This window comes from Leopardus geoffroyi, chromosome X (assembly GCF_018350155.1).
Source record: "Leopardus geoffroyi isolate Oge1 chromosome X, O.geoffroyi_Oge1_pat1.0, whole genome shotgun sequence".
NCBI lineage: Eukaryota > Metazoa > Chordata > Mammalia > Carnivora > Felidae > Leopardus > Leopardus geoffroyi.
Genome location: NC_059343.1, coordinates 94,362,154 through 94,374,681, shown reverse-complemented (window position 1 = coordinate 94,374,681; position 12,528 = coordinate 94,362,154). Strand labels below are relative to the sequence as shown.

At 40.6% G+C, this 12,528-nt stretch overlaps 1 pseudogene; it reads right to left on the bottom strand.

Annotated features, from left to right (window-relative positions):
* Positions 1-5,677: 5,677 nt before the first annotated feature.
* Positions 5,678-12,162, bottom strand: LOC123594424 (annotated as a pseudogene).
* Between the last annotated feature and the right edge of the window lie 366 nt (positions 12,163-12,528).

Below are 12,528 nucleotides of genomic sequence, written 5' to 3'. Positions count from 1 at the left end.
TCTTATGTGTCTTTTATTCTGCGAGAGTCATTCCCCTTTCTTTGCCAAGCTGGGTTGTAATATGGGCAAATTGGGGACCCTCATGCAGAGATTTTGCCTGGCACAGGGAACGCAGAGAGTAAGTTAGAATGGCTCATTGTAGATGCTCGGATATGGTGACCGTTATTAGTTGAATTATTCAGTGAACACTAACAGACGCTAAAAATCGTCTGAGTACACCTGCTGAATGGGAAGAGAAGTTACTCTTTAAAACAAAAGAACAGAAAACCAAACAACAGCCATCTTGTTTTTGTTGCTTAACCTTCACTCCTGTGTATCATCAGGGGGTTTGCTGTTACGCTTCCCTTTTCAGAAGGTAAAGGAGATTCTCTACAGTCATGCAGGGCACGCCATTGAAATGGTCACTATACTAATGATAAAACACACACACACACACACACGCACGCACGCACACACACTTCGGTTAATGTCTTTCCCCCAGAACTGCCCTCTGGAGAGATTTAGCTTCAAGCTTTTATCCTGCGGCATGATCCAAGCTTGTTCTTCCATGAAACTTTTAGCTTCAAGGTGAATTTAGCTGATAAACCCTAACATGATCTGTACTTTGCGCTGTTTAACGTATTAGAACATTTTCCTTAACCATTCTTTATTGCTCTTCAGCTTCTCTAGGCTTGGCAGTGTCCTGGAGGGCATTCATCTGACTCATGCACTTTGCTGCAAAATAAAGTAATAGTCAGTGAATTGATAGCTCTGTTATAGGAACAGCAACTTTGAGGTAAGCACAGTTTCACCCCTAAAAGAGCAGATGTTCTCGGACCACTAGCATATCACTTTGCACCGAAATTTATTCTAGAATTTACATTTTATTTGCTTATTTGAAAATTTTTAATGTTTACTATTTATTTTTGACAGAGAGAGAAAGAGTGTGAGCGGGGGAGGGGCAGAGAGAGAGGGAGACACAGAATCCGAAGCAGGCTCCAGGTTCCGAGCTGTCAGCACAGAGCCCGACGCGGGGCTCGAACCCACAAACTGTGAGATCATGACCTGAGCCCAAGTCCGACACTCAACTGACTGAGCCACCCCGGTGCCCCTAGAATTTACATTTTAAAAATCCACACTAGCAATTTGTGTTCCCTCAGTTTACATCTCTTCTTCAAGGTGTCTTATTTCTTCATCAACTAGATCTTTGGGGATTATTCTCCTCATCCTGGCATTCAAAATTCTCAAAAATTTCACCCAGAGGTGGAATTGCTGTGAAGCCAATTGAACTTAACCTGCAGGTACCTCACTTGCATCGGTCCCTTTCAAGGCTCCGGCAGGGCCTTAGCAATGTCTTCACATGGGCATGCATTTCTGAAAAGTTTGCAAAAATACCATGCTTTAACTAGATTCTTTTACGACCACTGTTCCATTCCACTCTGATTTTGCCTCACGTCAGATGGCGTTGGAGGGATCATAGTCATAGGCCTTTTTACATCTCACAGAAGAGAAGTTGACAAGTTATCTGAAACTGACAAAGATAACATAAAATTCACAAGTTGCCATTATGTGTACGCTGATGAAAAATTCGTTAATGAGTGCCATCAATTCAAAGAGTGTCTAAGATTAGTCATTGCCCAAGAAAATACGAAATGTCAAAGAATCTTTCAGCTTACATATGAAAGAAATTTGATAGCAGTTTTATCTAAGTTGACAATCCTAAAAATTTACATGACATTATTTATAATGAGTTGTGAAGCTGAAAGAACCATTTTTAAACTTACAGTGAACAAAATTCCTATCTGTTGCACTACAGGTTAAAAGCCATCGTCTCTATTCTTTCCACAGCCATTTATATTACAAAACCATTGTTTTAAGAAGAGGCAATCAATAAGTTCCAGGCAAAACTTGTATAAAGAAGGGGCGCCTGGGTGGCTCGGTCGGTGGACCTGAGCGTCTGACTTCGGCTCAGGTCATGATCTCACGGCTCGTGAGTTTGAGTCCCGCGTCAGGCTCTGTGCTGACAGCTCAGAGCCTGGAGCCTGCTTTGGATCCTGTGTCTCCCTCTCTCTCTCTACCCCTCCTCCACTCATGCTCTGTCTCTCTCTGTCTCAAAAATAAATAAACATCAAAAAAAAACTTGTATAAAGAAAAGTATTGTAGAGGTGGTCAAGCCGTGATTGAATAAGAAAATGTTATGTTTCTAGATTTAAAACAAATGTTTGCCAGCTTTCTAAAACTTGAGGTTTGTTGAGATTGCTTTTCTATAATTATTTTTGTTCACAACTAAAACAGCCTTCAAAATTTTGTGCTATTTCTCTTACAGAGGGCCCTGAATTAGACAAGATTTAGAACCCACCACATCTAGATGTGCCCCCAGTCTGACCACTCATTACCTCGGTAAAATTGTCTCCCACTGCTTCCCAATATGAACCCTCTACATTCATGGCGCCAGCTTCCATTCCTGCTGATCCAGCCAGTTTCCTGGCCATCCATGTTGACACATGCCTGTACTTTTCTTCAGTTGAGTTTGTCTTTCATCCTTCACTTGCCCAACTATGCATACGTTCTTCTTCCTCCAAGAAGAGTTAACTCAGGAGCCATCAGCTGTGGGAGATTTTTCTTGATTTGATCCTTCCCCCTCAGAGGCAATCTGGTCACCCTTTTCTCTGAATCAGCTTTCCCTTTGTGTTAACTTACATAGGAGTCAAGTACTATAAGTTAATCCCTCACTGGATTGTGATTGTTCTCAGAGCAGGAGGAAGCTTCTTTAGGGTAGTTTCTGCCAGAGTGCCTGATACGTTGTTTTCCTCACTGTAGGCTTTCAACTGATGTTGGTTGAATCAGTAGGTGGGTATGTAGTGGGAGCCTATTTTTAGAACACAACTGAATTCCACCCCTATGAAGCGATTTTGTCCTGTCTACCCAAGCCCAAATCGATTTCTCCCTTTCTAAAAATTTCCTTCTGCATCACGTTCTGTGTCTTGATCATTTATCATATAACAACATCAATTAATATATACTGTCTTCCCATTTGAGTTGAGAGTAGGAACCATGACATGGATTTCCTTGGGAACTCTCCTAGAGCCTTGCTGTTCCGTTAGCTGCATTTTAAAGCACATTTTATTTATTTCTCCACTACAAAATATTCTTCTCTTTATTTTCATTGACGATGGAATGTAACATTCACAATCACAGCGATAACTTTCCAACACCTGTACACTCGTTTATTTATTATGGTCTCTCAACACACTCATTTAAAAAACAGGTATATATATATATATATATATATATACACGTATATATATATATATATATATATAATTAAATATATATAGTCTTTCAACACATTTATTTAAATTTTTTTCATTTTATTTATTTTAAAGAGGGAGAGAGAGAGAGAGAGAGAGAGCAAGCCAGGGAGGGGCAGAGAGAGAAGGAGAGAGAGAGAGTATCCCAAGCAGGCTCCACACGGTCAGCCCAGAGCCCAATGCGGGGCTCAATCCCACGAACCATGAGATCATGACCTGAGCCTGAGCTCACAAACCGTGAGATCATGACCTGAGCCGAAATCAAGAGAGAGTTGGATGCTCAACCAATTGAGCCCCCCAGACGCCCCTCTCAACACACTTATTTAAAAATGTATGTGTGTGTATGTATGTGTGTATATAAATATTATATATACCTATATATATATATATATATATATATATACCTATATATATATAATTAAAAAGGAAAGAGCTTAAATGGAAAATCAAGATTGCTAGTCATATAGAATAGCTATGATTTCTAGTTTCTGCCAAATGCTCTAATCCCAAATCTATTTCCTGTTTATGACACTGGGATATTGCCAAATGGTAGAAAGTTGTTAAAGACTCATTAGCCCCAGATAGAGACTTTCTCCTTAACATAATCCACTCATTCATATACGTGATATTTGTTGTCCCCGTACCCGGTGCCTGGATACTCAAGGTATCTGGCCTCATTGGGACCCTAACTGGGACAAAACAACAATCAATACAAATAAGCACACAAGTTAATCAGAGTTGGAACAAATTCACCGAAGAAAATCAAATGGAGGAATATGAAAGAGAAGGAATGGGATGAGAGTCACTTTTGATTGGGCAATTGGAATAATATGAAGATTGCTAAGAAAATAGCTTTCTCGCTCAGTTATTATTTATAAAGGCCATGTCTGCGTGTCACCTAAAATAACCCACGTACAGCACAGATGTACATGTCTTACATTTTGGCAAACAGTAGACCATATTTACATTGTGAAGTAAATAGATCTACATAAACCTCTCAGCTCTACCATTTATCGGCTGTGAAATCTTGGCCAACTTACCTAGTTCCTTTAGGCTTCAGTTTCCTTATGAGAAAAAAAAATGAGGACAATGAAAACACAATAAAAAATAAAAACCAAAGGACTGCTATAAAGATGAAGAGAAAGTAGGTAATATACTTAGCAGAGACCTGCGCAAAAATCCTATGGCAATTTCATCATTTAACAATTGTCAGGTTCTTCTGGTAAGTACAGGGAGTTTTCATGGTGAGAAATGGGCAGAGGTCGAACACTTCCCTACTCCCAAACCCCACCACTCGGTGGTATGCTTCATTGAAAATAAGTCTTTGACCAGATTCTGTCATATGTACCAATATTTATAAGCACAAAATCATTCATGACTGCACGTAGCTCAAGTGAATTTCCACTCTGCACTGAAACACACAGACTGAAATTTGCGCAAACGATTTACTCTAGGGCAGAGACAGTGATACTCTTCCAGCAGAAGCAGCCAAAGTGGTAGTCTCATCAGCCGGCCGTGTCCCCTGTGAAGCGGAGGGACGCAGAATCAATGGGGACGCAGATTGTGAGCGCTACGCAGACGGTCATAGGTTGCTGGGATTATCAGATTCTTATACCTGATTCTCCTAAGGGTAGCTGGACGTGTACAATCTTTCTAACCAGCCATCTCTTCAACTCTCTAGTGACGAAATGTAGTAACGTCTTTTATTTTAATTACAGAGCCTCTGGTGTCAATTTTGATAATAGTATTGAAAATGCTAAATAACTATTTCTCTTTTGTTGATTCCAACTGAAATTACTTCAAATGCCCGCTAACTGCCCCTGCAGTGAGGCTGTCTTAATTTGCCCACACATTTATATCGCACTGTAGATCCTGAGGTGGTTTCAAAGTAAAACACTCCACCATCACCATATAACAACTCAATAATGTCAGCTATTATTTACAGTCTAATAAATCGAGGTAGAACCTTTGTTGTAACAATTGGAAACAGTTTAAGGGAAAATGCAATTACCTTATTATTGGATAAGCACCTATTTTTTTCTGTCCCTAATGATTCTGTGAAAGTATACCAGAAACAAATAAACAAAAAAAGTAAAACAAATAAACCAGCAAAAAAGCTGACTAACTCCTTCTGGTCACCAGTTTCCCAGCACATTAACCTTTAGGAACTCATAAGCCATGTTAGGTAAATAACAGGTGTTTAATGTCAACTTACTTTGGATAGACAAGAAAGTCCCAAAACACTGATTGCTGCTTTTGTTATGATGACTGCGCCTGTTTCAGATGGAAAGAGAGAAGGAAAACTCATAGTTTTTCTTCATTTTCCCTCCAGGTTTATTCGTTTGTGGCAGATACAGCATGGTATCCGACAGAAATACATGATGCCCTCAGTCCCGCTCTGCAATTTCATTATCTGTATAGCGTGGATCATACCCATTCTTCATAACTAGCAGAGCTGTTTTGAAAAAGAGAATGACGTTGCTAGACGAAGACAGGCCCTGAAAAATTTAAAAGCACTACCCTAATATAGACTGCGGTTATTAATATTTTTCCCTTGACTTGATTTTTAATCAGAAGGTGTAGTAACATTGGAGCCAGCCGTAAAAGCATTAGCGACCACAGTCTAATGAGACATCAGGGGATGGCAGAAGGTAGGACACAAAGATCTATCAGCATCTATAGAAGTCGTTCATTTTCTCATAAATGCCAAAGTGAGAGAAATTTGTTCGTCAGTGGAGAAGCTGATGCTGTTATTTATAGAGCTGCAGTAAGCTGCTCACTAGTTCTCCGTCTCCAACTCTCTACATTTGTATTTTACATTTATATTTAGAAGTCTAGCAGATAGGTCTTCTTGATGTTTTTCAATTGTACTTGAATACCCTGTCACGACCAATTCTGTAGGCTAGGTAGCTGCCTATATGCCATACTTCCAAAAGTGCAAAAGGTTCTTCCTTCTCTGATCATACTTCTACATTCCTAAACAGGTCAAGACCATTTGAATCAACTTGTATGAGTTTTCCTAGGAAGATTTTGACCAGACTAGGGTGTTCTCTTACACTGGAGGAGAAATATACTAGGAACCATGCTGTAGGGATTTATTTTGTTGGCAATTCAACATCAATGTCCAGAAAGCAATGGAACGAACAAAAACATGGAGAAAAAGCTCTACAACGATGTTCTGTCTTGCTCTAGTGAAATGTAAAGGAAGCAGAGGGAGAGAGGAAGGACTCCAGGGGACTGCTTGAGGACAACAGAAGGGATGGAGAGATGGAGTGAACAGAGGATCAACTTGAAATCCTTGACTGCTTTGAGATAAATCTGAAAACACAGAGAGAGGCCACATCAAAACGAAAACGTTACCTTGTCATGCTCTGGGTGAAGCTAGATATTCTTCAGTTCAGAAGCCACCTATTTACTGCTTGGGCACTGTGATAAAATCTGCAAGGTATATACAAGTTGGAAAAGAAAAGAGGGATATTTCATCTCCAAGAACCAACACGTTTTATAATCCTCTCCTAGTATTGCTCGTCTGTAGGCATGTACACCTCCCTACTGCAGGATCTGAAGCCATACCTGAAGTCAAATGTCTGAGATCCCTCAATGCCAGGTCTGGGTTTCTGGGGGTTATCTGGTTCACTGGAACCAAAGCCTTGTCTGGATCCTGAAGACTGGATCCTAGAGTACGTTTGGGGCCTTGAAAAACTTTCCACATGTTGCCAATTATCTTTTTCTGTATTTCCTCCGGAGTCTTGCTCAAAATTTCATATAAAACCTATAAACACATAGTGCTGCAATAAATCTGAAATTGCCAACCACCACTCTGAAGCGTCCTGTTTCTGTGACTTTACACACCAGATCAGATTCCTTAGGACTCCATTGCCTGCCAAGATAAAGCACAAGTTAACCACATCTGATTGAATACTCGAATTTAAACTATTGACCATCCCTCTCAGGAATTAGTTTTAAAGTCATGTCAGCAAATCATTCCCATTCTACCTGTTCACCTATCCTTTCCCCACTAGTTTTGAAATTTAGCCTACCTGGGTATTGCAGTCACCTTCGTAGTTAATCATTTTCCTGATCATTGTCAAAATATATATACACATGTTCTACTGTGTCCTGTGCACTCTTACAATCCCAAAGTACAAATTATTTTTATTTTCTTCTCATCTGCAAATCAGAAGATTAATTTATGACCGCATAACCATCTGTTGTTTCCAAGAAATATCCACAATGTATTTACTGACATCCTAAAAAAGGTGAGAAGGAAGGAAGGAAAGAGGGAAGGAAGGAAGGAAGGAAGGAAGGAAGGAAGGAGGGAAGGAGGGAAGGAAGGAGGGAAGGAGGGAAGGAAGGAGGGAGGGAATGAAGGAAGGAGGGAGGGAATGAAGGAAGGAGGGAGGGAATGAAGGAAGGAATTGTTATTTCTTAGAAATAACAATTTCTTGTTATTTCCAAGAAATATCCACAATGTATTTACTGACATCCTAAAAAAGGTGAGAAAGAAGGAAGGAAAGAGGGAAGGAAGAAAGGAAGGAAGGAAGGAGGGAAGGAGGGAAAGAAGGAAGGAGGGAAGGAAGGAAGGAGGGAAGGAAGCAGGGAAGGAAGGAGGGAAGGAAGGAAGGAAGGAAGGAAGGAAGGGGGAAGGAGGGAAGGAAGGAAGGAAGGAAGGAGGGAAGGAAGGAAGGAGGGAAGGAAGGAAGGAAGAAAGGAAGAAGGCAGGCAGACTTCATTAAGCACAGTGAAAAATTCAGTATTCTGGATGTTGGCTTACATTTCAAGTATATTTCAGAAGGAACATAAAAATGTGCAATTTATGACACAAATGTGAAAACTTCTCCCTTGATGCAAACTTTCTTCGGTATTTGTCAGCTGGAATGCAAAACAAAACAAAACGAAACGAGACAAAAAACACCGTTCTCCAACTGTTCAAGGAACACACTTATTATGCTGCATCAAGACACCATTAATGCAGAAATAAACATTTTTTAACATTAAAAATTTATATTTGTGATTTACAGTAATTGTTTGCTGCTATGATTAAAGCACTTATCTTTTTAAAAAAACACGGCCCTAGATGGCGGGGGGGTGGGGGAATAAACTAGCAGAAGTCGGAGTACAGAACATGAAGGTGTAAATTGCCTTCAGAAGTCAAGTCTAGAGAAAGAGGTTACAAAACAAATTTCACATTCCTGTTTAGGATCGAAAGTGAAGTCTAATTATAAGATAATGAAAGTTATTTTCTTGTGTATGGTCTCATAAGGTGACTGTGTGAAATAAACAACATGTTCATGTTGGTTATGAGTTTCAATCATATTGGCTTACTGAATATCACCCCATAAATCGTTCAGTGATGTGCCCAAAGACAGAAACATACAAACGGACCAGAATACAAGTTTCTATTCTCATATGATATTGTAAAAATAGCAATTTCAACGTCGTAGAGAGTATTGGGGAAGTTTCACAAGAAAGATATATCACACGCCTAAATAATTCATATTCCTTTTTTTTAGGTTACATCTTTAGTTTTTTCTCCTTCTTAGAGCTAGTTAGTATAAAAGCTAATGTAAAGATGGTATGTGAAAGCAGCAAAGACAGGAATACCTATTTGAGGTGGTAGCCAAGAAAACTACTTTCTTTATGGACAAAAGACAAATTATGACCATAAAATAACCAAAGAGAGTGATAGAGGCTTTAAGAGAGAAAGTGGCATAAATTCAGGTTTATAATATCACTCCTTCCCGGGGGGGGGGGGTCATAAAAAGGGTAAAAAATTAAAGTATCATTGAAATTAAGACTGTATTCTAATGATATAACACAGCTTGGAGGAATATCATGCAGATATAAATTATGTTGAATAAATGAAAAAATATACACTAAGTACCAACTATAGAGAGAACAGTGTAATTTGATGGGACTGCAAGGATAAGAAAGAACAAAAAAACCTCACTGCTGTTTCTCAAATTGGATGGGCAGTTAAAAATATTATGTCAGCCAGGAAATAGGGGAAATATAATAATGTCATCTAATGTTAAAATGTAATTAAAGTAGAAGATTGCTGATTTTTTTTATGGGCCAAAAAACTGGAATGGAAGATAGAAGTACATAACAGGTGAATGCCAAAGAAGGATATAGAAGAAAACCCCTTATGAACAAGAAAGGATAGATACTCATAGAATGGGGATTCCAAATCAGGATAGCTGCAATGCCTGATAAAAGGAACAACAAAATATTGACAACATACTGACAAATAGAAAAGAAAATCTGCCAGAAACGACAGAAGTCCTAAGTCTGCATAAGCGAAGGTTTCACTCTTCCAAGAAGAGTATATAATGACAACACAATACAGAGGTATTCCTCATTATTTCACTTTGGAGGTGGAGAAGGACTATTGTAGATACCCAGCTAGAAGAAGAAGATCACTGTCTCCTGAAGACATTCTTGGCAACAAGTCCAAGGAGGAGTGGTTTAAACTGGGTTAAAAATAGGTGCTTCAATTTGTGTTGGTTCGTTTTACTTTGTTTCATTTTTACTTTCCCCACATCGGAAGAGATCGGAAGGAGGTTCTTCCAGAGTCGGCACAGTGGCTCAGTGATGTCCACAAGGATCTGGGCCCTTTATATCTTTTCACATCGCCATCCTTCGCATGAAGGCTTTTCTCTCCAGTTTTTTCTCTCCTGGTCACACGGCTATTGTGTCATATCTCATCAAGCCCTTACACAGCTACACCCAAAAGCAGAAACAGAGGGGGGATGCTTTCTCCTGATGTCTATCTATCTATCATCTACCTATCCAGTTTCTTTGACTAGAAGTTTTGATTTAGAGGTACAATGGATGCAGGTGTAATAATATTTGGCATTTTTAAAATAATTTATTTCTTTAAAGTGTATTTATTTATTTTGGGAGAGAGAGCGAGTGGAGGAAGGGCAGAGAGAGAGAGAGAGAGAGAGAGAGAGACAGAGAGGGAGAGAGAGAGAATCCGAAACAGGCTCTGCACCAAATGTGCCGAGCCCAATGCAGGGCTCGAACCCAAGGACTGTGAGATCGTGACCTGAGCTGAAACCAAGGGTCCGACGCTTAACCGACTGAGCCACCCAGGCATCCCAATATTGGGCATTTTTAATTAAGATTTGCTTTATTTAACTTTAATGTTAATCCCATGCAGTGGTTAAATAAGGCCAGTACAGATTCTGTATCTGTGGCTCCAGACGGATATCCAATAGTGCAAATGAGCTTCAAGTTACATATAATGAAAAAAAAAAAAAAGTTGAGGGAGTGAAGTAGGGGAGGGTCCCTGGGGGAAGGGGAAGGGGAAGAAACAAATAATATAATGCCCATGAAGACCTAATTTCTGTTTCTTTTTTTAAGTTTATTTATTTATTGCGGGAGGGAGTGGGGGGAGGGGCAGAGAGAGAGGGAGACAGAGAATCCCAAGCAGGCTCCGTGCTCTCAGCACAGAGCCGGACGCGGGGGGCTCGATCCCCCGACTGCGAGACCATGGCCTGAGCCAAAACCAAGACTCGCGTGCCTAGCCAACTGGGCCACCCAGGCACCCCTGTAATTTCTATTTCCAATCGTGGTCTTGCCACATTTGGCAGGAGATAATATGGTAATGCTGAAAAGGCTTCTGTGCAGTCCTGTTAGTGTCTTAAATGAATCTAAAAGAAATGCATTCTTGCCTTTAAGAACTTTTGAACAATGTAAAAAAACAAAAACAAACCCAAAAACCAACAGGGCAGAAACCTCAATTCTGAGACCAACTATAAAAGTCAGATTTGGTGGTGTTCCTTAGTGACTCTGGAGGAATTGCCAAGGGCGGGGTGGGGTAATGGAAAGGAGTAGGGTGGTCAGAGGTGGTTTCTCTTGATGGCTTTTAGGTCTCACTGCCTTTCATCTTCTACCTCCTGCAGAAATTCTTCTTTTTTTTTTTAATTTTTTTTTATGTTTTTATTTACCTTTGAGCTAGAGCGCGAGTGGGGGAGGGGCAGAGAGCGAGGGAAACCCAGAATCTGAAGCAGGCCCCAGGCTCCGCGCCGTCAGCACAGAGCCCACGCGGGGCTCGAACTCAACGCACCGCGAGATCACGACCAGCGCCGCAGTCGGACGCTTAACCGACGGAGCCACGCAGGCGACCCTGCGGACATTCCTTATTCTGCTCTTTAACCATCACCCTGCACGTGTGAAGTCCATAGTATCAGATTAGAATGTAACAACCGCATCCTGAGGATAGAGTCCCCAGAACTTCTTTCACTCTGTGTATCCATTTCTGTAATTGTATCATCAAAAGCCACTTTGGCCAACCTGCAGGCATGGTCAGAGGAATTAAGAAAGTCACAGTAGAGTATGGAAACTTTGAGAGCAAGATCTCAGTGGATGAGGGACCACGGTTAAAGTTCTAACGTTGCAGTATCCTTAGCAGCCTTAAAGCCACTGTGATAGCCCCCTTTTCATTTTATAATGAGAAAACCTTGGACTCGCCAGTGTTAGCTGCTGGAATGAAGTGTTTGCCCAGGGTGCATCCAAACTGTCAGAAAACATTGGCCCTAGCTCAGTTGCAACCACTTGCCAAGATGCCTGAATTGTTTTTAGTTTATCTACTCCTTCCATGTTTTCTTCTATCTGCTCAGTGCTGCTGCTGATTCTCCAGGAAGATCTTCTAGCCCACTCCAATGACATTTTTATATGCAGTAGGTAGGAGGCTTCTTCCTTTGACTATCATCTTGACATTCCATGGTGGCAGCAGTTCCGGTGGGGTCTCTGTGACAGATCTAGCAAAATTCTCCTCGCATCTTTTAAGCCAGAACAAGGCCATACATATCACTACACCAAAGCTGTAAGGGGGTCTAGGGAAGTGAGGACCTGACATTCCCATGCTCTATTAACCGTGGACTCTGATGGCCAATAACAAGTAAAAGGGGATTGGCTAATGTGTAGGCAACTAAAAGTGGCTGCTAGCACTATGCACAATAGCCAAATTATGGAAAGAGCCCAAATGTCCACCGACCCATGGATGGATTAAGAAGAGGTGATACACACACACACACACACACACACACACACACACACAATGGAATACTGCTTGGCGATTAAAAAGAATGAAATCTTGCCATTTGCAACAACGTGGATGGAACTAGAGTGTATTATGCTAAGCGAAATAAGTCAGGCAGAGAAATACAGATACACGATTTGACTCACATGTAGAATTTAAGAAACACAACAGATGAACACAGGGGAAGGG